Below are 27282 nucleotides of genomic sequence, written 5' to 3'. Positions count from 1 at the left end.
TTGTTTGGCGGCAGTCTAGGTCTTCTGGACTGTAGGTTTTTTCTTTTTTTCTTTGCTTTCTTTGTTGGGCTTGGGGCCCTTCTCCCCAGCTGAATGTGTCAAAATTAAAAAAAAAAAATCTTATGTTTTGAACAGAGCGCTATCAGTATTGTTGTGAAATCTTTCTAGTAACTCAGTAATTGAACTAATCCTTATCCATGTGATCGGTGATTAGAGTTTTTGCCAATGGTGTGGTACATTCGTATTACTTTTCTTAAGCTAATCAGATTACATGCACAAAAATGCATTACCCATGCAAACTTCCCAGTCCACCTGATGCCTCACCCCAATCTGTAGACTGGAATGTGGCGGACTCGATGGATTGCAGATGATATCATAATATACTTTATGGCCGGTAAACTAGAAAACAGGGATGTCAGTATTTTTCAGGCGATAAACCCTGCACCACAGTGGAGAATAATGCCACTAGAGTAATTGGAATAAACACATTTAATAGGAAGATAAAATACTTCGGGTCTATGCGGCCCTGCCTAAACCGGACTATACAAAGTATGTGATGGATTGGAAGTCCGGAAGGTTGTCTATATATACACTCACGTAAACTAAAACCCTAAAGGTTAACTTTGTTGGGAAACCAACACCAATTAGGAATCAAGTAATTTTCTAGAAATTAGTTTATTTTCCTTACGTAGGAAATACCATATGGTCCTACGAATAATATGTTAGAGAGTGTCTAGTCCAGTTGACCGAGTCAACTGTCTGTTTGGTCCTTTTTGGTAAAATATATGATAGTTTGGTCCTAAAAATTATGGTTTGGTCCTAGGGTGACGTCGTGGATGATGTAATTTTCAAATGGTAGTGGCAGAATTACCCTTTTAATAAGGACCATATATATACTCATTATTAGGAGAGAAGAGAATAATTTTCAGATTTATTTTCTCTCGCCTCCTTTTATTTTTTCTTTCTAGGTCTACTTTTTCTTTTTCTTCTTCTCCTTCTTTTTTCTTTCTTCTTTTTTCTTCTGCTACTGTTTACGATGGTGTGTTAAGATGAAGATGATGATGAAACGATGAAAATTTATATGTTTTTTCTTTGTGTTTGTTGTTGTTTGCTGTTGAAGATGGTGGAGATGATGATGACGATTTTTTAATGAATTTTTCTTGATTTTTTTGTCTCTGTTGCTGTTGTTGATGATGAAGAAGATGAAGATGATGATGATGAAGACGATGATGATTTTTCGTTGTTTCGTCTTTTTTTCCTGCTGCTGCTTTTGAAGATGATGAAAAAGATGAAGATCAGCTACTGTTGCTGCTGTCAAAGAAGATGAAGATTGAAACGAAGATGATGAAGAAGATTTTCGATGTTGTTGTTGTTGTTGAATGACGAAGAATTTATTTCTGCTGCTGTTGAAGATGACGAAGATGATGAAGTCTGTTTTTTTAGGTTTTTATATGGAGTTCATTTCTGGAATGATCTCTGTTTTTTTTAGGTTTTTATATGGAGTTCATTTATGGAATGAACTCTGTTTTTTTAGATATTTATATGGAGTTCATTTCTGGAATGAAGTCTGTTTTTTTAGGTTTTTATATGGAGTTCATTTCTGGAATGAAGTCTGATTTGCATAGGTTTTATATGGAGTTCATTTATGGAATGAAGTCTGATTTGTATAGGTTTTATATAGAGTTCATTTCTGGAATGAAGTCTGTTTTTTTAGGTTTTTATATGGAGTTCATTTCTGGAATGAAGTCTGTTTTCTATAGGTTTTATATGGAGTTCATTTCTGGAATGAAGTCTGTTTTATAGTATATAACGAAGTGTACAGTTTTCATCAAGCAGAATGAACTGCTATAAAATAATAAGTTGAAATCAACACAGAAGGGCACATTGGTCCATTTAATATTTTTAAATAATTATGGACCAATCAGACATGGGCCCACCTAAAAAAGGACCAAACGATATTTTTTCCTTTCCTTATTTGCTTATACCTTCTCTATAAATACATATAGTTTGTTCTAGGGTTTACTCGATATCATTAATAGTATTATTACACTAGTGGAAAACAGAAGTTTCGCGACCGTCAGGACAAGTCATATATACGAGTTATACGACCATTTTTAACCGTCTCTGTTGGGGTCTCTGATAAAGCGTAACTGTTTTGTACGAGCCTTAGCCGTGTGTCTCAAAATAACGACTGATTTTAAGGGTAACAAGGTACACACACTAAGCCGTGAGTCCCAGATTTAAATTATAATATAAAAAATATTAATTCAGATTTGCTGAAATGCCTGTATGGCTAAATCAGAAATAATCTGACTACATCAAGGTCAAGTCAAGTTAAATGGAAGTCAAGCCGAAGTAAAAAAAAACAAGTTGAAATTCAAATGGAACTTAAAATTTAACTCAAATATAGAATTCAACATTCATTCATTTTATCCGTTGGATTTAAAATTACACAAAAAAGGATTACAATTCTGAGTTCAAAACAATACTTGTCAAGCTAGCTAATAAGTTCTAATTAAGATGTACTCCATACATGGCTTCATCTCAAGATTTCAGTAAAAAGTAACTACCTCCAGAAGACTTGTTTCTCAATCTTTCACAAATTCTTCTCGGTCACACATACGCAACCCCTGAGTTCAGAGCAATACACAAGCCCTAGTTAGATAATAAGAAAACACTTTCCCTAGTGTCACAATCTAGAGCAGCTTCAGCTGAACTCATGTTCCCCACCGTACACTTTCCCTAGTTAGCTAACTAGGACATCCCTTATAACTATAGGGTAGGTGGCCTAATAGGACCATGGTTCCCAAAAAAAACCATGGTCCCAAAAAATCGTTCTTTACTAAAGAAGAGAAATTCTAAATTAAAGCCCAATAGTGACCTCCTTTACTAAAGAAAAGACTGAGACATGCCAAATTAAAGCCCAACAGTTACCTTACCTCAATGCTTAAACAAAGAATCATTTTATTATGATGAGATGATTATATGAATACCCCGTTATGACTCGCCTCATCTCCTTTTATTTTTCAAAATTCTTTGCGCATATAGCAAGTACATGTCGACATGGCATCAGACATTCATTCAAAGCAACTCTACGTTATTTGTTTTTGACGACTGGACCAAGATATCCAATCTTCTTAGAATACCTGATAAACTCTGGAGTGGCTACCTCATCCATACCTGTTGGAGTGTAAGTGAAATTAGTTATTGCGGGAGTAGCCATATGGAAAAATTAAACCCTCAACTTTCATAAACAACGAATGTTTCGTGTAATTGGTGGACATCTATAATACAAAACATAACGAGATTTGGAGGTTTTGACGTTCGGATAACATTTTGAGAGATAAATCTTATATTTGGTTATTTTATTACGATGAGATGATTGTATGAATACCCCGTTATGACTCGCCTCCTCTTCTTTTACTTTTGAAAATTCAGATTTGCTGAAATGCCTGTATGGCTAAATCAGAAATAATCTGACTACATCAAGGTCAAGTCAAGTCAAGTCAAATGGAAGTCAAGCCGAAGTAAAAAAAAAAAAACCAAGCTGAAATTCAAATGGAACTTAAAATTTAACTCAAATAGAGAATTCAACATTCATTCATTTTATCCATTGGATTTAAAATTACACAAAAAAGGATTACAATTCTGAGTTCAGAACAATACTTGTCAAGCTAGCTAATAACTTCTAATTAATGTGTACTCCATACATGGCTTCATCTCAAGATTTCAGTAAAAAGTAACTACCTCCAGAAGACTTGTTTCTCAATCTTTCACAGATTCTTCTCGGTCACACATACGCAAGCCCTGAGTTCAGAACAATACACAAGCCCTAGTTAGCTAATAAGAAAACACTTTCCCTAGTGTCACATTCTAGAGCAGCTTCAGCTGAACTCATGTTCCCCACCGTACACTTTTCTAGATGCAGAACCAGACACAAGATACTTAAAGCATACAGATGGGGGCATAAAGTAAACATGTGAAAAATCAGGTGCGCTCTCCAAGTAAATGCAAGTTGCTTGCGTAGACTAAATATACAAAAATAGGTAAAATAAATGTACCCTTCTTTCAGAGTCAATATAGTCGTGTGAATATCATCTTCAAGCTCCATATCATCAGTGTGTACGTACAATGAGAAGAAAACTTAAACAACTTAGTAAGGCTTGGATCCACGTGATGCTTGTCAAAAAATTTCCTAGTTAACCATAGAACCGTAAAAATACATAATGCCTGTCAAAAATACTGCAATTCATTAGAGCAATTGCTCTATGCGATTTCCAACTTCAAATCAACAAACAATTTTATCCAATCAATTACCTCTTCTCAAGAAATGTCTTAGCATTAGAGACATTTTCACCCATTGATGATGTTTTCCATGAAAAGTATGAACCTGATGGATCCACCTAACACATGACACAAACAAACTCAAAAGATGGTTCGAACAACACAAAAGTAATGACAAGAAAACCACACGTCAAGGAGGTATCAATACTTTGTATAATCTGTAATACTGTTGCGCCTGCTTCCTACTTTTATAAACCAAAACTCGATAATCGTGACCCATCCCTGAAACCAAAACCGAATGCACTTAGGCAAGAAAGAGCATTTGATTACAGCATATTGAAGATAGTAAAGCAACAGACAAACATTCCCTGTTGAATGGAAATGCCAGTTTTAACTAGTCTGTTGTATCTCTAAATTGACATTAAAATATACATGTGCTCTGTTATAAGCATATATGAGACTCCCAAAAGATAGTTATGTAAACTCCTGCAGTACCCTTAAAATGCAGTAAATAAGTAAATACAACTGAGTTCTAATTTACACACGAAAAACTAATTAAAGATGAGAGTGATTATTGTAAAAGAAAACTTGATTAATCCAGGTTTTCAAACCTCTCAAACAATGTGAGTCATCCCAGCCTTGTATCCTAGAAATGCAGTCAATCTACATGGCTTTGATGAATCATCCTTGGGGAAGGACTTCACTGCACAAACATCATCAAACTGTGAGGAACAAAGTACTACAATTCCATGAACAACATGAACTCAAAAAAGATAAAGACCGAGACCATCCCTAGCTTGACATGGAAGAATAGTAATAACACAAGTAATGAAACAGATACGCATAAGGTTTCCACCATAAACAGTTTTGTTTCTTAAACCTCCAAAGATTATCATGGCAGCAAAAAATAATCAAAAGTGAATTACTGCAGCGTTGACAAGCTACTCTATTCAATTTCAAGAACAGAATGAACAAACTAAAAAGATTAGGGAAAACAAAAACCTTTTCCTCTGTGGCGTGCTGCCCTTTTCCCAAGAAGAAATCCCAACGAACCATGTCTTGGGTGCTCAAACTTACGGTGAGACATCTGCAGAGCATGTTTATTTTAATACAGGGATCTTGTTTCTTAGGCTTTATGTAAATATACTTGACCAACAAATAGATACATCATCATCACAGAAAATTCCAAAATAAATAATAGAAAAAAAATTAGAACACACATGTAGGCATCAATCATAAATCACCCTTATCTCATCTGGAGATACTCTTGTTCTTACCCCAAATACACAAAGAAGAAAATTTAATGGCTGCACGGAGAGAAACCCTGATGGAATCTCCTGCCAAACCAACGTGTTTGAAACAACGAAGATTAGCGCATCCATTCATCCAATAACACCTAGATGAGAAGCAGGGTCACCACTCAATTAGTAACACTACATGAAAAACAGATCAAACCCATAACATTACTCAAATTACAATTCCTCAATACACCTTCATCCACAAACGTATAACCCAAAATAACAAATTTCAACATTCCATTCACAAAACCCATTTGTAACTCCCTATTGATTGAAGAATCAATTAAGAAAATTGAACAAATTACCTCATCGTTCCATTAGATTGTTTCTTAAAGCAAATAATATTCAACACCTGCAAAGAAAAATCACAAATACCAACCTGCATATAAAAATCTAGGGTTTCAAAATTCAAAAGCAAATCTAATGGAAGAGAGAAATAAAAATAATTATACTTCGATTTCAGATGTGGAAGTTGGAATAATCGGATTCTTCGTTGTTTCGATCTTAATTAACTTCTGCACTAGGAAGATGTTTTACTCTTTTTTTTACATGATATAACTTCCATCTGCAAAACACACACACATTAAAAACCTTAAAATCTAATTTATCAAAAATAACGTAAAAAAAAAACCATTGAAGTAAAGTCCCTATTTCTATTAGAACTTGGACGAACATCTCCATTAGCACTACCTTGACGCAATCTCAATCCCTTGAGGTTTCCACAAATTGAACTTCTAATGACTTCAACATCATCCTCATCAGGAAACGCCTAAATCCCAAATTGATAAATCCCTAGATTATAGCAAACTAACATCACGAAAGATAGAATAAATGTACAGGGAAATCTTCTACATGACAATTCTTAGCTGATTTAAACCCAAAAAGATTTCCCATACATTAATTTCTAAATCGAAAAAGTTTCTTCATACTAATTCAATTAATTTCTAAATCTAAAAATTTCTTCATACTGATTCAATTAGAGGAACCTCGAAATTAAAGGTTTCAGAGTTTCACTAGTAATAATATGATTTAATCATGGTGGGAGCTTTTTTCTTCGATTAATCTTTATGAGAAAGCTAGGGTTTTTAGTTGTCTGCAAACGAGAAGATACAATACAAGAGAGAGACGAGAGAGATGCGAAGGTGGGGGAGAGAGAAAAAGATATGAGGTGGGGTGAAGAGATAAGGGTTTTCTTTCGTCTAACGGCTCACTTCAGATTGGTTAATCGTGGCCATACGTAGCGTGGGCCCAACAATTCTGACACAGAACTGCCACATCTGCATCGTAGTTTAAGAGTCTCTGAATTGGAGGGCAAAATGGTAAATATATTTAGTTATTCAGAGACGGCTAAATAGGCTCTCGTATTTTTTTCGTATTTTTACCATATCAGAGACCGCTTTGTTTGGTCAACAATCCGACTACCGTTAATGAGGGTCTTTGATGTGGGTGGTATAACACTCATTTTCCACTGGTGTTAAGCTTTGCTTGATCGATCCAAAAAAAATTATTATCAAGTTTTGTTTAATTTGGTGTGTAATGCCTAATTCAAAGGATTATAGGGCTATCTAGTATCCTATCAAAATTGTACTATTTCCTTTCGCGGTTTACAATGGAAGCGAGCAGACAAATATCAATTGCCAACCTTACAGAAGATCTAATCATCGAAATTCTCTTATGCCTATTTTTAAAATCTATCGTAAGATTCAGGTGCGTATCCAAGTCGGTATCAGTTACTAATTTAATAAAATAAAAATATCTATACTAGTTTTAAGATGCAACATTATTTTTCTTTTATTTTGTAAAAAAAAGAAAAAAAAAGAAAAAGGATGCAACATTATTATGATACTAGAAAGGGAAATATCAAACTCCCTCTCACAACAGCGGAATCTTGGTTTAATAAATCGGTAAATGGGTCATTTGTCAAAATATTTTCAAATCACCGTTCAAATGGACGAGTAAAAAATAGTTTGGGTAAAATGGCCAAAAAAGAAAATAGTAATCCTAGCTTAAATTTAAAAAATAGCAAGGATGAAACTGGATACATCATGTGTAAATTAAAAATAAGAAAAAATATTTGAAAATGGGCACGATGAAACTGGTTACATCCTGCCTATTTTTACATTATTGTCCATTTAAACAGTATCAAAATCTAATTGTCCATTTCACCCAAAAATTGTTGATTTTGGTCTTTTTAACCAATTTTGTGTTAATAAATACCCATTTGAAAAGGACTATCATGAAGATATTCAAATTTTGGGCAGTTGTAATGGTTTGATATGTGCACGCTACCTTGGTCATAAAATCTACGTATGGAACCCTTGTACTAAAGAGTATAAAGTAATAATATCATTATCAACAAACATGCCGATTTATTATCGAACAGCCAGACGACTCTTTCGAAGTAATTACATCGGTTATGGGTTTGCTTATGATTCCAAAACTTGTGATTACAAGTTTATATCAATTTTCAGTAAACAAAAAGGTTATGTTTCTAGAGTTGTGATGTGTAGTTTAGGCTCGGATTCATGGAAAACATGTAATTCTTGCATTCCTTCCAAATTAACGGAGATGAGTCTGGGGTGTTTCTAAATGGAGTTCTCCATTGGTTCGCACACAGATTGACAGATTGCCACTCTGAATCACGAGTTATACTTTCTTTTGATATGGCCGATGAAATATTCAAAGAAATACCACAGCCTAAACATATGGGGGATTTCGAATATAAATTTGTTGACGTGTTGAGAGGTCGCCTTTGCTTGTCATGTAGTGTTTCTCTGGTTGGTTTTGAGATATGGGAGATGAAAGATTATGGGGTTAGAGAGTCTTGGTCTAAATTGTTCAAGACTGACAGACAACTAATGATGCAATTCAATATCCCATCCTATCACTACTTAAGAAGCGTAGTCTCTCTAAAGAATGGTGAAATCCTATTACAAGTTCGATTATATGGCGATAAGCTGTTATCATCTGAAGAACGCAGAAGAGATCTAGTGTTGTAAGATTATGCTTGGACGAAAACAGAAGACATCAGCATATAAGAAATTATATGTGCAAGAAGTACATGGTTCAGATGGTTACGTACATGGAGAGTTTGGTTTCAGTTAACTCCGGCAAACATGTGGCATGTCGAGAACTAGAAGAATAAATTACTGTTACCGTTTGTAATGTAAGAGTTGTGTGTTACTAAACTACTCTTTTTAAGAATACAACACTACTGATTTTGAACATAGGGACATTTGTTCTTTATTGACAATAGTGTTGGCTCATCATTGTAGTACTTTAAATTGGAAAAAAAAATTAATAAATTACCGACAAATACCATAGTTTAAACTTTAAAGCCTGTTAAGGAATTTGATCCGTTGTTTGTTAGATTGCTCTAATTTTTAAGGTTGGTAGACGTCGAATCCGAAGAAAAACATAGCTTCACAAACGCAACACATATATATATAATATCACAATATATCAAATCCAGAAAACGAAGAAGAAGGAAAAAATAACACGCTAAAATGCCACTTTTTCGCAGGGAACACGATTGTATTTAGCATATACAACAAGCCTTTTAAACCTCTAGGTTGACTCTAGAGGACGAGTAAAGTCTCGTGAGGGTTTTCCAGTGACGTCCAATACCCACAAACATCAGATCTGTTCTTCACTTAAAGACTACAAATACAAGCAATATTAATAGTAATAATAAAATACCCACAAACATGAGATCTGTTCTTCACTTAAAGACTACAAATACAAACAATATTAATAGTAATACGATTTTAGTATTTTTATACCCCTCGCGCATCAAAGAGCTTTTTCTGCTGTCTCGTACCTCAAATAGTAAGCATTGTTGCCTGTAAAGACGCCATCATGTTTCCTGTAGGTTTCAGTTTGGCCGTTATATAGTGTATCACACTGGGTGTATGAGAAGGGAACGTCGCAATATCCTTTTGTAGCTTTGAGACTCACCTTCACACTTGTATTAGCGGGCACATTAACTTTATAAACAGTCTCAGCTAATATTGTAGTTGAATTAGTTGTTGTATATTGAATTCCTAGGGTAATGGAAGCCGAAATTTCGATCTTGCTTTCACAAATCAGAGGTACACCGGTTTTTATCGTATATTTTGCACCGAATGTCAACGAACCACTAAAATTCCAACTGTGAGCCCGGGTATCGGCGTATGAAAGCTTTAGCTCTACAGTATCATCGGCGTTAGTTCGGTTCACAACTTCTCCTGATGCCACTGTTATCTCCGTCTCGCCATAGATCCTACTATCCGACTTGCGAAATTGGACGTTATAGATACTCCTACGCAGCACCAGCTCTTCCACCTCGAGACGTGTATCGCTAGAGATGGTGGACCTGTCAGCTTTGAGGTAGTAATTATCTCCGTCCTTGACGCTCCTGCAATACCTGTTGCTACTCAAGCATCGGAGAGCGATGATGTTGTCGGCCAATTTAACAGGCTGAAAGTTATTCCTTCTGCCGTTAGCGATGATTTTATCATCACGGTTTTGATACCAATAGTCAGTTGTGTAATCGGATTTTAAACAGATGCTTCCGTCACGAGTGGTGACGACCTCTTGAGCTACTGTTTCATCTCCAGCGTCATCGGAACTAAATACCAGGCTGCAACTATGAGAATCATCAATGAGGACATTGAGGTACTTTCCATCTTGTCCTTTGAACGCAACATGTTTTGGAAGAACCATCAATGACTGCCAGTTGACAACATTAAAATATGATGCCTCCGCATTTGGAGCAACTTTTATGCAGTTCTGGTCAGCAGCATATACACCCACGGCTTGGTTGAGTTGGACATGTTTAAATTGAACTCTCCCGTCATTATTAAAGATCGGCTCAAACAATGTACATGACGGATCGGTTTGATCTTCCACTGGAGCCGTTGCCCTTGGAGAGATCCGATAACCGTTATCTAATTTAACCAAGTACTTGTTGTTGTAGCAGCATCTTATGTGAACGAGATCTTTGCCGTTGTTATCCTTCTTGCTGGGCATCTTCCCCTCGAATTTAGTGTACGGACTCACGACTTCCTCGCCCGTACAGTTTGCATCATCTCCCTTCTCGTGCCTCAGATACTTTGAAACGTCAACCGATTCAAGTGCAAAGAACCTTGGCAACTCCATCACCATTGTCATGTTGTTTTGTTTTTGTTTCTTTTTTTTCTTTTCTCGCAAAACAAAATACAAGTACAACTCTAGAGTGCACTAAGGAAGATGTTTGTAGTTAGCTAACCTTGCAGATGAGTTCCCATTTATATAGGAAAACAACAGCAAGAGCCACAATATTGTGACCCTACTGAGTCAGGGATCACCAGGAAAAAAAAGTATTCTGCCACTCGGAATTACTTCAAATTAAAGGGATTGGCTTACATTCTTTCCTCGTCTAGCAAGACATTCTAAAGAGAAGCCCAACAGTGACCTCCTTTACTAAAGAAGAGAAATTCTAAATTAAAACCCAATAGTGACCTCCTTTACTAAGAACGATTTTTTGGGATCATGGTTTTTTGGGACCATGATTTTATTTTGGGCAAAGACATTAGAAGTAAATCTAGGTCACCCCTTATCTAGATATTTATATTAATACCTAAATTATCCTCCTGATTAATTTTGGGTGATGATTAGTTAGTGTTAATAGTAGTTAGTGTAATGATTAGTGAGATGATTAAGTTAAAGATAATTAGTGAGATTAAAAAATCAGATGGTTTTTTTTTTAAAGAAGTAGAATTATTGAGAGAGTAAAGTTAGAGAAGATGAAGAAGGAAAACATGAAAAACGATGGATTTTACCAACCACAACTGGAGGAAGGGTATTTGGGTACCCAGGTAGGCTTCAAACTTAGATAATGTTGTTTGAATTGCTCCAAACTTTCAAAAAAAATGAAATTTTTTATGTAGATTTGGGCCAGTTCAGTTACCATATGTCAAGAACATGTAACCGAACACAACTGAAAGTGTAGTTCGGTTACGTTTTCCAAACACGCAGGTTACCGAACTCGCTCGTTAATGGAGGTTTTGGTCGTACAGTGTAATGTTCGGTTACCTAGGATAAAATGGTAGGTAACCGAACTTTGAACTTAACAATTTATTTGGGTACATCTTGTGTGTACGGTTAGTTCGCAAACTTCAACGCAACCAAGTTCCCAACCGAACTGCAGGTTAAAAGTAACCTAGTGTTAGAAGTTCGGTTGGTTCGCAAACTACAACATATTTTGCGAATCAACCGAACTGGGCTTATATATGCATATATGCAATTAGGAAACCGTTCAGTTACTACGAAATTTATTTCTTGGCGAATTAGGTAGAGTTCGGTTACGAAGTTTCAAAGGTAGAGTTCGGTTACAAAGAAAACTTAACATTTTTGGGAACGAACCGAACTTGTGAACTTCTCATTATTTTCGTAAACTAAAGTTCGGTGATATCCTTATCTTGCGAAGGAACCGAACTTATGGACTTGTGTTGTTCTAATACAAGGAGTTCGGTTAAAAGTATTTTTTTGCGAATCAACTGAACTCTGAGTTTGGTTAAGAAAAAAATTAATTCTCGATAACCGAACTTTTCTTTGAAAAAACAAACCCTCCATTAAACCTCTGTGCAACTTCCATTTTCAACTCATTTTAATGATTACTTCTCATTTATTCAACCAAAAACGAATGACAAGTAATAGGTGTGTGAGAATATCTTTGTTAATATTTTAAATTAAGCTATATATATATATATAAATATATTGATGGTGGTTGGTGGTGGTGGTAATCGGTGGTTGGTGGTGGTGATAATCGGAGGTGGTGGTGGTGGTAATCGGCGGTGGTGGTGGTGGTAATCGGTAGTTGTTATTGGTGGTGGTGGTAATCAGCGATGGTGGGAGGTGGTGGTGGGAGGAGGTGGTGGTTATATATATATATATATATAGGTGGTTATTGGGTTGGTTTTAAATTAAATTAGGTTAAAAGTAGGTTAGTCATTTCAATACTTTAGGACACCCTTTATAACTATAGGGTAGGTGGCCTAATAGGGCCATGGTTCCCAAAAAAACCATGGTCCCAAAAAACCGTTCTTTACTAAACAAGAGAAATTCTAAATTAAAGCCCAATAATGACCTCCTTTACTAAAGAAGAGACTGAGACATGCCAAATTAAAGCCCAACAGTTACCTTACCTCAATGCTTAAACAAAGAGTCATTTTATTATGATGAGATGATTATATGAATACCCCGTTATGACTCGCCTCATCTCCTTTTACTTTTGAAAATTCTTTGCCCATATAGCAAGTAGATGTCGGCATGGCATCAGACATTCATTCAAAGAAACCCGTTTTGAGGCATATTGAATTTTTTTGAGGCATACTTACTTATTATCACATCTAGGGTGGTTTTATAAGGGGTGTCTAAAGGTAGTGCAATTACCTATATATCCTTAAACAAACTAGTTACTAAAGTTCCATTATCCTCAAAAACCTAAAATCAAAAATCAAAATAACGTTTAAACTTGAACATCTTGGACTCCAGTTCAATCAAGAAATCAATCAATCAAACGAAACACGAATCGAAGTGAGCGATGTTGGAGTGCGAAATCCAAATCTCAATTACTCTTAGATGTATTTTAGAATGCATTTGTAACAAACTCATCTTGTTTTTGATTGATGTTTGATCGATAAAATATGATTACAAAGATAAAATTAGGGTTTTCAGAAGATCAGTTTGGCTGATCTTGGAATATCAATTTTGAGTCGAATCTAGTATATCATTTAGAGAAATACTATGTTCGGCTAATGCGATTTTTCTAGATTTTGTTCGAATCAACCGAACCTAAATTCGTTAAATACAAAGTGAAGTTCGGCTGATAACTTGTCAGCCGAACCTCTGCTTTTTGAAAATACACCTGGGTTCGGCTAACAACGATTTTGTTCGAATCAGCCGAACCTAAATTCAGGAGTTACAGAGTAAAGTTTGTCTGATAACTTGTCAGTTGAACCTCTGTGTTTCGAAAATATACCTAGGTTCGGCTGACAAGTTGTTAGCCGAACCTAAGTATATATACCAAAAACAGGGGTTCGGCTGACAAGTTATCAGCCGAACCGTTCATCTGGTTAGTAGATCTGGGTTTTAAAAAATTCAATTTTTTGACAGATTCAACTTATAAAAAGGACACTAAACCTTATATAAAAGTCTACCTCCGATTTGAATCACACATTTTGGTCACTTCTAATCACTAAAATCTTAACACCCAAGTTTTATTTCACTTCTTCTTCTTTTTCCTCCCAAAAATCTCAACTCTCTCACATAAATTTGATTTCTCTACTAGTTTACCACTAATAAGTTAATTTTTAATCAATTCTTAAAATTCCTAATTAATCAAATTTAATCATAATCATTAACTCTAATTATGTAAGGATAATTACGCCATTATCAAGGAGTGGATAAGGGGTGATGTTATTTTTTATTTAGTGACCCTATTTTGACATTATTTAGTATGCCTCAAAAAAATTCAATATGCCACAAAACAGGTTTCCATTCAAAGCAACTCTACGTTATTTGTTTTTGACGACTGGACCAAGATATCCAGTCTTCTTAGAATACCTGATAAACTCTGGAGTATGGGCTGCCTCATCCATACCTGTTGCAGTGTAATTGAAATTAATTATTGTGGGAGTAGCCATAGGGAATAATTAAACCCTCAACTTTCATAAACAACGAATATTTCATGTAATTGGTGGACATCTATATTACAAAACATAACGAGATTTGGAGGTCTTGACGTTCGGATAAAATTTTGAGAGATAAATGTTATATTTGATTCTTTCAATCTCATCCTAGCCAAAGTTAACCTCTTTTATTGTGAATTCAAATTTATTAACTTTAATCAATAGATCACATATATAGTTTAAGATATTTAAAATTAAAATTAAAAAAAAAACATTTATAATTGGATTTAGTGGTGGTGAGGTGAATCAAACAGGATGACGCAAGTGAGATATATATATTTATAAATATATCTCCCCTTCTTTAATACAAGCAAGCTAAATCAAAAATCCTTACCCATTTTTGGTTCACCTAATGGAATTTGGTTAACCAAACGGAATAGGGACCAAAATGCTTAACGGAATAAGGAGAGTTTGGTTAATAAATCCGAATATGGACTGAAATGCCTAACAGAATAATGACTTAAAATTAATAATATGTGAAATTGTTTATTTACAGAAATGCCATTTTTATAAAAATGTTGACAAATATTTTCAAACTTCATATCTTCCAAATGGTACGTCGGATTTTTGTGAATTTCATATATTTGGAAAGCTCTTGAAATCACATAAACAACAAGTATAAACAACTATATCAAATTTTTACTTTTTAATATATTTGTAGTTCTCAAAAAAAAAAGCTATAATTTAAAGGTAAATTGAAAGAGCCTATACACTTTTTACATGTTGCCAATATGATGCTCAAATACTTCATTGATATACTATAAAATTACTTATAAATATTAGTTTCGGATACAAAATATTTCCTCTATTTCATTAAAAATGATATTTTAATTTTTTCGCTTTTACCTAATAAAACCAAATTTAAAAATAAAATGAAAGTACTTCTTTTCAGAAATGGAAGGAAAAATTAAGAAAAAGTAATGTTGTCGACGTGCATCACACGTGCTCACTACTTGTATATATAAACACTATTCCTTAATTGATTTTTTGTTGGTTTTTGGATGACGTATATGACTAATTTTACGGTGTATGTATAGACATTATTTTGGCTTGAAACTAAACGAAACTATGGAACATGATTGAAATGCCGGGAAAAAAAATTACACGAGTCATACATCAGACACGGGTTATTTCTAATATAACGATGATCCAACTAATACAAGGGTTTCTCAGGATAAAATGTACGACATGTTTCCTCCCTGTAATGATGAATTTAAATGCTTAATTTAGAAAGAGTAGAAATGAGTGTGGAATCTTATATGTTGTTGTTCCTCGTGTTTATGGTAACGAGTAATTTTATGAGGTTATTTGATATCAAACTAAATTATCATAATGTTGTTGTTCTTCTGCTGCATTCTTAGCTTTGGACTAGTGCATTCATTCATAGTAAGGATATTCTGTCAATACTTTTCACGATCAATTTTAAATATTGGATTATATGATAAAAAAAATTTTAAGTGTTTATCGACTATGCACTCAACTTGCATGCATGTGCGTCAATTTGACTTCATTAGTGCTTTGTCCTTTTTACATTAGCAAATTAGTGTTTAGGTCGTGAATTTTGGGTTCATTTTGAGTTTGAGTCCTCACTTTGTTCTTTGATGGTTTTGGATCGTTTGACCGTTAGTGGACCAGTCAACAATTACAAATTATGATCAGTAAATTGAAGAATTTCCAGTAGGTCTACATAACCCTAATTAGGCTAGCGATAGCCAACTGTTAATATCGATTAGAATTGAGACGTTAACCAAGTTGAGGATAGATGGACGGTAATTCTGTAAATAAGTAGTCCACATACTCAACAGTTGACTGGTCAACTAACAGTCAAACGATCCAAAACCGTCAACGGACAAACTTAGGACCCATATTCAAAATGATACCAAAATTGACGACCCAAAAATCAGCTCTTTTACATTTAATATACTTGCATATGTAACTGAATATTGTGTGGATTCCATATAATTGCTGGTAGACTGCATAAGTGGGTTAAATGAACGGATAGAGCTAAGAGCTGCTTGGGTGGTAGACTTAATGTTCCTTGCACGGAGGTTGTTAGCGTACTATAAAAAATCTTCGTCTCATAATAAGTTATCCTTTCACTTCGCCCAGTGTAGATGAATCAACGAATTCATATTCTCTTTTAGGTTTGCGATTTCTCACGTATGGTCAATAGTAGCATGGTAAACCTTTAATAGATTTTCAGAATTATGTTTCTATACCTTCCCAAGAGTTATTGGGTTTCATTTACTCTCCCTCTGTTTCAAAAAGATAGTCTGTTTTGACAAAATATTAAGGAGACCATAATATTTTACTTGACTACCCTTAATTATTTACCTATTTTATGTTAATAAAAATGCAAGTATTAAAAACTGCCTAAAATTGTTAAAGGGATTGTAAATAGGAAATAAAAAAAAATCGAATTTATGGATTACAAACTCTTTGTTGAATTTAATTCTTGGAGCCAAATATATTGTGTTTTAAAATGAATGAAAGATATATTTGTTTCCTTAATTGTATAAATTTCTTTAATATTTTGGGTTAGGTCCCATTAATATGCATTTATGAATATAAAAAATTAAAGGCTATATAGAGAGTTTATTCGAAAAAAAACGCCTATAAACAGAAGTTGGACTTTGTGAGTGAGAGCATACGTTGCCAGCGAATGAGCAGCTTTATTTGCTGGTTTCGGGACAAAGCTGTAAGCACCACTGTTGTTTAGGGCGGTCATCTTGTGGATGATATCATCCTTTAGACTCCAGATTCTCCATGAGATTTTCCGCAGTTCTCCTTTTAGGCTCTTCACGACGATCTGGCTATCTCATTCTATCAAAATGTTGTTCAAATTCAGCCGTGATGCTAAGTCAACAACTAGATGAAATCCAGTAGCTTCTACAAAAATAACTGAGTCTGATCTTCCCAGCAGGTACCAGCACCGTGACAGTGACCAGTGTGGTCTCTAGCAACCGCTGCGCGCAAAAGCTCCATCTCTCCAAGCAGCATTGACGTTGATCTTGATGGTGGGGTGGTCCGGAGGAGTCCAGGTTACGTTGGTCGGTACAACTGCAGTCTGGTGGTTGCTTTCCATCCCATTAAGTTCTTCATCCCCATTGTAGTTGTGATAGATATTGAACCAGTAAAGGGCTATTGTCAGAGCATCATGAACATTCATGTTCTTTTGATCAAAAACTTTTGCATTGCGGCATTTCCAAATGTCCCAACAGATGGCCATTCCTAGAGCAAGAGAAGAGTTGTTGTCGTTTGCACTGAAAAGGGATTCCATGAGACTTGTGAGGGCCAATTGATTGCTCTCTTGAAGACGGAGGCCGAGAGGAGAGGCGAACCATACAGCTTGGGCGAAGCTGCAGTGATGTAAAATTTGTTTTACTGACTCTTCATCATTATTGCATATGCTGCAAATGGTTGAAACTCCGTCGATGGATCTGCCGATTCTCTAAGACACGGCCAAACCTTTGTGTATAGATCTCCATAGGAACGTCTTTATTTTTGGGGCAACAGTCTTTACTGCCGAAAATTTCTTCCAAGGGAAGATATTTTCACCAGATTTAGAAGTCTCTCCTTGGTGTTCTTGGACCTTTTTCTAGAAAGACTGTGGTGTGAAATCACCATGGTTAGTGAACTTCCAAATCAGTTTGTCATCAGAATGAGGATTGGGGGTGATTTTTTTGATCTGATTGCAGGCATACTGATCTATGACGTTCTGGAGAACCGTTAGGTTCCATTGGCCTGTTGAGCTATCAATTAGATCACTTACCTTCTTGTGCTTGTTATTTCCATCTACAAGCTTCTCTGGCACAAAACCTGGAAGAGTATGAACCCATGGATCTGAAAAAATATTGATAGATTGCCCGTTCCCCACGAGCCAGATGCAGCATTTCTTCCGTTGTTCTCTATTGTCAAGCATTGCGTCCCAAGTTGTTGAACAGTTAGTTATCTTCTTTACCTCCCAGAAGGAACTGTCCCTTAGGTATTTCGCACGCAGAATTTGAGCCCATAATGCATCTTGTTCTTTAAGGAACCTCCAAACAAGCTTGGCTACAAGAGCTAAGTTAAGATCATAAAGAGATCGTAATCCCAAACCTCCCTTCTCTTTTGCAGATTGAACCACTCCCAATTTAAGTGATGCATTTTTCTCTTCTTCCTGTCGTGACCCCGCCAAAAATTCCCGAATATCTGTGTCAACTTGTTTAAGACGGTTTTTGGTATCATTTTCGTGGCCATGTAGAAAACTGGGATGAGTGAAAGTACTGACCGAATGAGCACTGTACGACCAGCATGGGATAAATTGTTCTTTCTTCTTCCTGCAAGAGCTGTATCAAATTTGTCAATGAGGAAGTTAAAGTTTGATATCTTGTTTCCTTGTTGCCGTATATGAACTCCGAGATATTTCTCCTCTTTTTGCATTATCTTAACCCCCAATTGTTGAATGATCTCTTCTACATAAGTATTTGAGACACTTTTACTGAAGTGAATGGAGCTTTTTGAGTAATTAACCAGCTGGCCTGAGATGTGGTTATACTGTTGTAAGACTAAGGTGATAGAGTTTATTATTTTAGTATCAGTATTGCCAAAGAGCATCACGTCATCTGCGAACATTATATGTGAGACGCTTGGAGCCCATCTATTGATCTTGTAGCCGCTGTAGATCCCTTCATCTTCCATTTTATTGATAATGCCTGAAAAAAATTGAGCACAAATGATAAATAAGTATGGCGAAAGAGGGAAGCCCTGCCTTATGCTTCTCTCCCAGACGAAAAATCCTTCAGGCTGGCCATTACGGATTATTGAGAAGGAAACGGTTTTCCCACAGCTCATAATGGGGTCATGTGCCCTATCTGTGATTCCAAAATTCGAGAGAGATTTATTCAAGAAATGCCAATCTACTATGTCATATGCTTTGCTCATGTCCAGTTTCAGTGGAAAGGACCCTTGAGAAGTGTTGGAGTTGTCCATGGAGTGAAATAGTTCTTTGGCCACCACAATATTGTCTATGATCTGTCTCCCAGGTACAAAGGCCGACTGGTTCTTTTCGATGAGGTTTTCAAGGAATGGACTGAGCCTGTTTGTGATAATCTTTGTGACCACCTTGTAGAGAACGTTGCAGAGAGCAATTGGCCTGTAATCTGCAGCAGTTTAAGCGTGTTTCTTTTTGGGAATCAACGCTAGATACATGTGATTTAAACCGGGAGGGATAGTCGAGTATCTGAAACAATCTTGGATTAGATGCACTACACCCAGTGTGATACCCTTTATTCTGGCGAAACAGAAACCTACAAAAATTACGATGGCGTCTTCACAGGTAGCAATGCTTACAACTTGAGGTACGAGACAGAGGAAAAAGCTCTCTGATGCGCAAGTGCTATAAAAATACTATGATAATAAGTGATTGTATACTCTCTCTATATATACCAATATTGTGTATCGTGTGCCTGTTTGTAGTCTTTAAATTAAGAGAGGATCTGATGTTTGTGGTTTATTTTTTCAACGTAGTTTAGGTTTTAATTCTTTCTGATTTGTAGTTTTGTTTTTTCAATATTTTTATTTCCTCATGCATATAATATTGTAGAACCAATTATACGTTGGTAAGTGCCTTTACAAAAACTCTTATTTCACAAAGGATCATTTCCACCGATAGAAATGGGGGTTTCATCAACATTTAACATGTAAGCTTATATTGAGTTTTAAAAGCTTACTTGGAAAGCAGCCTAGGTCCATCTATTACTTAATTTATTTACATTAATCAAACAAATAACACCAACGGTAACACATGAAGGATTAAAAATCAAATCTTCCCAATCCTTTTTCGGGTTCTTGCCATTTCTAATGAAGTTTTGAACCAAAAATGCAATTTCTTGAGGATTCGACTAATGATTGTTCGTTATTTTTGGGTCACTCGACTTTATAAGGGTTGGCAAAAGTCATCCATCAAAGCACATGTTCAAAACACTGATAGAATAAAAGAATACATACATGCCCCTTTTCGTAAGGAAAACGATTGCATTTAGCATATGCAATAAGCCTTTTAAACCTTTTTTAGAGGACGAGTGAAGTCTCGTGAGGGTTTTCTAGTGACGTTAAATACCCACAAACATCAGATCCGCTCTTAATTTAAAGACTACAAACAGGCACACGATACACAATACTGGTATATATATAGAGAGAGTATACAATCACTTATTATCATAGTATTTTTATAGGACTCGCGCATCAAAGAGCTTTTTCCTCTGTCTCATACCTCAAGTTGTAAGCATTGCTACCTGTGAAGACGCCATCGTAATTTTTGTAGGTTTCTGTTTCGCCAGAATAAAGGGTATCACACTGGGTGTATGAGAAGGGCACGTCGCATTTTCCTTTTGTAGCTAGGAGGCTCACCTTCACACTTGTATGAGGGGACATTAACTGAATAAACAGTCTCAGCTAACCTTGTAGTTGTAGTAGTTGATGCATATTGAAGGCCTACGGTAATGGAACCTGAAACTTCGATCCCTTCATTAATGATTTCAGGTATGCCGGCTTCGATGGAAAATCCTCCACCCAGCGTCAACGAAGCACTGAAATTCCAACCCCAAGTCCGGGTGTCTTCATAAGAAAGCTTTAAAGCAATGGTATCCTCGAGGTTGGTCTGGTTTACAACTTCTCCTGATGCCACTTTTACATCCATCTCGTCATAGATCCTACCGTCCGTCTCACGAAATTGGACGTTATAGATACTCCTTGACAGCACAGCTTCTTCCACCTCGAAACGCGCTTCCCGATTGATGGTGGGCACATCAGCTTTGAGATAGTACTTGTCTCCGTCCTTGACGCTCCTGCAGAATTTGTTGTTAGCCAAGCATCGGAGAGCGATGATGTGGTCGGCGACTCTAATCGGCTGAAACAAGTTAGCACTACTGGAACTCTTGGAAGCCCGGATGCAACTATCATCATCTTGATGCCAGTAGTTGTCTGTCAAATTTGATTTTAAGTGGATGCTTCCGTCGCGAGTGGTAACGATCTGTTGCCCCACTGTTGGATATCCAACATCTTTAATGGAAACTGACGAAAATCCGACGCGATAATCATCACAAGTGTGGACTTCTAGGCACTGTCCGTCATTTCTCTTGAACGCAACATGCTTTGGAAGTACCATCAATGATTCCCAGTTGACAACATTAAAATATGATGGCTCCCCATCGCATGGGCGAACTTTTATGCAATTTTGACCAGCTTCATATACAATCACCTGTCTATCAAGGTAGGCATGTTTAAACTGAACTCTCCCATCACTGTTAAAAATGGGCTCAAACAATGTACATGACGGATCGGTTTTATCTTCCACCGGCACTGTTGCCCTTGGAGAGATCCGGTCACCGTTATCATTATCTAATAGAACCAGGTACTTGTTGTTGTAGCAGCATCTTATGTGGACCAGACCTTTGTCGTTGTCATCCATCTTGTCGGGCATCTCGGCCTCGAATTTGGTGCACGGACTCACGACTTCCTCACCTGTGCATTTGGTATCGGGCTTGTTTTCATCATCTCCCTTCTCGTGCCTCAGATACTTTGAAACATCAACCGATTCAAGTGCAAAGAACCATGGCAACTCCATCACCATTGTCATGTTTTGTTTTTGTTTTTGTTTTTTTCTTTTCTTTTCTTTTCTCGCAAAACAAAATACAAGTACAACTCGAGAGTGCACTAAGTAAGATGTTTGTAGTTAGCTAACCTTACAGATGAGTTCCCATTTATATAGAAAAAACAAGAGCAAGAGCCTCAATATTGTGACCCTACTGAGTCAGGGATCACTAGGAAAAAAAATATTCTCCCACCCGGAATTATTGAAATTATGGACAAGGCGTACCAAACATGTAAAAATGGGATTGGTTCACATTCTTTCCTCGTCTGGCAAGGCATTCCAAAGTGAAGCCCAACAGTGACCTCCTTTGCTAAAGAAGAGAGATTCTAAATGAAAGCCAGATAGTGACCTCGAAGGAACGATTTTTTGGGACCATAGTTTTTTTTGGGACCATGGTTTTATTTTGGGTAAAGACATTAGAAATAAATATAGGTCACCCCTTATCTAGATATTTATATTAATACCTAAATTACCCTCCTGATTAATTTTGGGTGATGATTAGTTAGTGTTAATAATAGTTAGTGTAATGATTAGCGAGATGATTAAGTTAAAGATAATTAGTGAGATTAAAAAATCAGATGGTCTTTTTTTAAAGAAGTAGAATTATTGAGAGAATAAAGTTAGAGAAGCTGAAGAAGGAAAACATGAAAAACGATGGATTTTACCAACCACAACCGGAGGAAGGGTATTTGGATACCCAGATAGGCGTCAAATTTAGATAATGTTGGTTGAATTGCTCCAAACTTTCAAAAAAAATGAATTTTTTTATGTAGATTTGGGCCAGTTCGGTTACCATATGTCAAGAACATGTAATCGAACACACCTGAAAGTGTAGTTTGGTTACGTTTTCCAAACACGCAGGTTACCGAACTCGCTCATTAATGGAGGTTTTGGTCGTACAGTGTAATGCTCGGTTACCTAGGATAAAATGGTAGGTAACCGAACTTTGAACTTAACAATTTATTTGGGTACATCTTGTGTGTTCGGTTAGTTCGCAAACTTCAGCGCAACCAAGTTCCCAACCGAACTGCAGGTTAAAAGTAACCTAGTGTTAGAAGTTCGATTAGTTCGCAAACTTCAACATATTTTGCAAATCAACCAAACTGGGCTTATATATGCATATATGCAATTAGGAAAACGTTCGGTTAATACGAAATTTATTTCTTGGAGAATTAGGTAGAGTTCGGTTACGAAGTTTCAAAGGTAGAGTTCGGTTACAAAGAAAACTTAACATTTTGCGAACGAACCGAACTTGTGGACTTCTCATTATTTTCGTAAACTAAAGTTCGGTGATATCCTTATTTTGCGAAGGAACAGAACTTATGGACTTGTGTTGTTCTAATACAAGGAGTTCGGTTAAAAGTATTTTTTTGTGAATCAACCGAACTCTAAGTTCGGTTAAGAAAAAATTAATTCTTGATAACCGAACTTTTCTCTGAAAAAAAACCCTCCATTAAACTTCTCTGCAACTTCCATTTTTAATTCATTTTAATGATTACTTCTCATTTATTCAACCAAAAACGAATGACAATTAATTGGTTTGTGAGAATATCTTTATTATGTTTTAAATTAATTGGTTTGTGTGAATATATATATATAGTGGTGGTGGTGGTTGGTGGTGGTGGTGGTAATCGGAGGTGGTAGTGGTACTCGGTGGTTGGTGGTGGTGATAATCGAAGGAGGTGGTGGTGGTAATCGGCGGTGATGGTGGTTGGTGGTGGTGATAATCGGAGGTGGTGGTGGTGGTAATCGGCGATGGTGGGAGGTGGTGGTTATATATATAGGTGGTTATTGGGTTGGTTTTACATTAAATTAGGTTAAGGGTAGATTAATCATTTTAATGCTTTAGGACATCCCTTATAACTATAGGGTAGGTGGCCTAATAGGATCATTGTCCCCAAAAAAACCATGGTCCCAAAAAATCGTTCTTTACTAAAGAAGAGAAATTCTAAATTAAAGCCCAATAGTGACCTCCTTTACTAAAGAAGAGACCGAGACATGCCAAATTAAAGCCCAACAGTTACCTTACCTCAATGCTTAAACAAAGAATCATTTTATTATGATGAGATGATTATATGAATACCCCGTTATGACTCGCCTCATCTCCTTTTATTTTTGAAAATTCTTTGCGCATATAGCAAGTACATGTCGACATGGCATCAGACATTCATTCAAAGCAACTCTACGTTATTTTTTTTTGACGACTGGACCAAGATATCCAATCTTCTTAGAATACCTGATAAACTCTGGAGTGGCTACCTCATCCATACCTGTTGGAGTGTAAGTGAAATTAGTTATTGCGGGAGTATCCATATGGAAAAATTAAACCCTCAACATTCATAAACAACGAATGTTTCGTGTAATTGGTGGACATCTATAATACAAAACATAACGAGATTTGGAGGTTTTGACGTTCGGATAACATTTTGAGAGATAAATATTATTTGGTTATTTTATTACGATGAGATGATTGTATGAATACCCCGTTATGACTCGCCTCCTCTTCTTTTACTTTTGAAAATTGAGATTTGCTGAAATGCCTGTATGGCTAAATCAGAAATAATCTGACTACATCAAGGTCAAGTCAAGTCAAGTCAAATGGAAGTCAAGCCGAAGTAAAAAAAAAAAAAACCAAGCTGAAATTCAAATGGAACTTAAAATTTAACTCAAATAGAGAATTCAACATTCATTCATTTTATCCATTGGATTTAAAATTACACAAAAAAGGATTACAATTCTGAGTTCCGAACAATACTTGTCAAGCTAGCTAATAAGTTCTAATTAAGGTGTACTCCATACATGGCTTCATCTCAAGCCCTGAGTTCAGAACAATACACAAGCCCTAGTTAGCTAATAAGAAAACACTTTCCCTAGTGTCACAATCTAGAGCAGCTTCAGCTGAACTCATGTTCCCCACCATACACTTTTCTAGATGCAGAACCAGACACAAGATACTTAAAGCATACAGATGGGGGCATAACGTAAACATGTGAAAAATCAGGTGCGCTCTCTAAGTAAATGCAAGTTGCTTGCCTAGACTAAATATACAAAAATAGGTAAAATAAAAATACCCTTCTTTCAGAGTCAAAATAGTTGTGTGAATATCATCTTCAAGCTCCATATCATCAGTGTGTACCTACAATGAGAAGAAAACTTAAACAACTTAGTAAGGCTTGGATCCACGTGATGCTTGTCAAAAAATTTCCTAGTTAACCATAGAACCATAAAAATACATAATGCCTGTCAAAAATACTGCAATTCATTAGAGCAATTGCTCTATGCGATTTCCAACTTCAAATCAACAAACAATTTTATCCAATCAATTACCTCTTCTCAAGAAATGTCTTAGTATTAGAGACATTTTCACCCATTGCTGATGTTTTCCATGAAAATTATGAACCTGATGGATCCACCTAACGCATGACACAAACAAACTCAAAAGATGGTTCGAACAACACAAAAGTAATGACAAGAAAACCACACGTCAAGGAGGTATCAATACTTTGTATAATCTGTAATACTGTTGCGCCTGCTTCCTAATTTTATAAACCAAAACTCGATAATCGTGACCCATCCCTGAAACCAAAACCGAATGCACTTAGGCAAGAAAGAGCATTTGATTACAGCATATTGAAGATAGTAAAGCAACAGACAAACATTCCCCGTTGAATGGAAATGCCAGTTTTAACTAGTTTGTTGTAGCTCTAAATTGACATTAAAATATACATGTGCTCTGTTATAAGCATATATGAGACTCCCAAAAGATAGTTATGTAAACTCCTGCAGTACCCTTAAAATGCAGTAAATAAGTAAATACAACTGAGTTCTAATTTACACACGAAAAACTAATGAAAGATGAGAGTAATTATTGTAAAAGAAAACTTGCTTAATCCAGGTTTTCAAACCTCTCAAACAATGTGAGTCATCCCAGCCTTGTATCCTAGAAATGCAGTCAATCTACATGGCTTTGATGAATCATCCTTGGGGAAGGACTTCACTGCACACAAACATCATCAAACTGTGAGGAACAAAGTACTACAATTCCATGAACAACATGAAATCAAAAAAGATAAAGACCGAGACCATCCCTAGCTTGACATGGAAGAATAGTAATAACACAAGTAATGAAACAGATACGCATAAGGTTTCCACCATAAACAGTTTTGTTTCTTAAACCTCCAAAGATTATCATGGCAGCAAAAAATAATCAAAAGTGAATTACTGCAGCGTTGACAAGTTACTCTATTCAATTTCAAGAACGCAATGAACAAACTAAAAAGATTAGGGAAAACAAAAACCTTTTCCTCTGTGGCGTGCAGCCCTTTTCCCAGGAAGAAATCCCAACGAACCATGTCTTGGGTGCTCAAACTTACGGTGAGACATCTGCAGAGCATGTTTATTTTAATACAGGGATCTTGTTTCTTAAGCTTTATGTAAATATACTTGACCAACAAATAGATACATCATCATCACAGAAAATTCCAAAATAAATAATAGAAAAAAAAATTAGAACACACATGTAGGCATCAATCATAAATCACCCTTATCTCATCTGGAGATACTCTTGTTCTTACCCCAAATACACAAAGAAGAAAATTTAATGGCTGCACGGAGAGAAACCCTGATGGAATATCCAGTCAAACCAACGTGTTTGAAACAACGAAGATGAGCGCATCCATTCATCCAATAACACCTAGATGAGAAGCAGGGTCACCACTCAATTAGTAACACTACATGAAAAACAGATCAAACCCATAACATTACTCAAATTACAATTCCTCAATTCACCTTCATCCACAAACGTATAACCCAAAATAACAAATTTCAACATTCCATTCACAAAACCCATGTGTAACTCCCTATTGATTGAAGAATCAATTAAGAAAATTGAACAAATTACCTCATCGTTCCATTAGATTGTTTCTGAAAGCAAATAATATTCAACACCTGCAAAGAAAAATCACAAATACCAACCTGCATATAAAAATCTAGGGTTTCAAAATTCAAAAGCAAATCTAATGGAAGAGAGAAATAAAAATAATTATACTTCGATTTCAGATGTGGAAGTTGGAATAATCGGATTCTTCGTTGTTTCGATCTTAATTAACTTCTGCACTAGGAAGATGTTTTACTCTTTTTTTTACATGATATAACTTCCATCTGCAAAACACACACACATTAAAAACCTTAAAATCTAATTTATCAAAAATAACGTAAAAAAAAAACCATTGAAGTAAAGGCCCTATTTCTATTAGATCTTGGACGAACATCTCCATTAGCACTACCTTGACGCAATCTCAATCCCTTGAGGTTTCCACAAATTGAACTTCTAATGACTTCAACATCATCCTCATCA

The 27282-nt window shown here is 35.9% G+C and overlaps 2 long non-coding RNA genes across 3 annotated transcripts; both read right to left on the bottom strand.

Annotated features, from left to right (window-relative positions):
• Positions 1-3641: 3641 nt before the first annotated feature.
• Positions 3642-27079, bottom strand: LOC113310222. Of its 2 annotated transcripts, XR_003341024.1 has the most exons (8): positions 26974-27079; positions 26827-26873; positions 26501-26619; positions 26225-26309; positions 25832-25923; positions 25254-25339; positions 24998-25062; positions 3642-3807 (listed from the first exon to the last, which is right to left on the bottom strand). It is a non-coding gene; the product is annotated as an uncharacterized LOC113310222 (long non-coding RNA). The 2 variants fall into 2 exon arrangements; XR_003341023.1 differs by lacking the exon at positions 3642-3807 and having other exon boundaries at positions 24744-25062.
• On the bottom strand, positions 4321-5305 carry LOC113310223. Its single transcript, XR_003341025.1, has 3 exons — positions 5287-5305; positions 4896-4987; positions 4321-4403 (listed from the first exon to the last, which is right to left on the bottom strand). It is a non-coding gene; the product is annotated as an uncharacterized LOC113310223 (long non-coding RNA).
• Positions 27080-27282: the final 203 nt, after the last annotated feature.

Source organism: Papaver somniferum, chromosome 9 (assembly GCF_003573695.1).
Source record: "Papaver somniferum cultivar HN1 chromosome 9, ASM357369v1, whole genome shotgun sequence".
In the NCBI taxonomy this organism is placed as follows: domain Eukaryota; kingdom Viridiplantae; phylum Streptophyta; class Magnoliopsida; order Ranunculales; family Papaveraceae; genus Papaver; species Papaver somniferum.
This window is presented reverse-complemented; position numbering and strand designations above follow the sequence as displayed.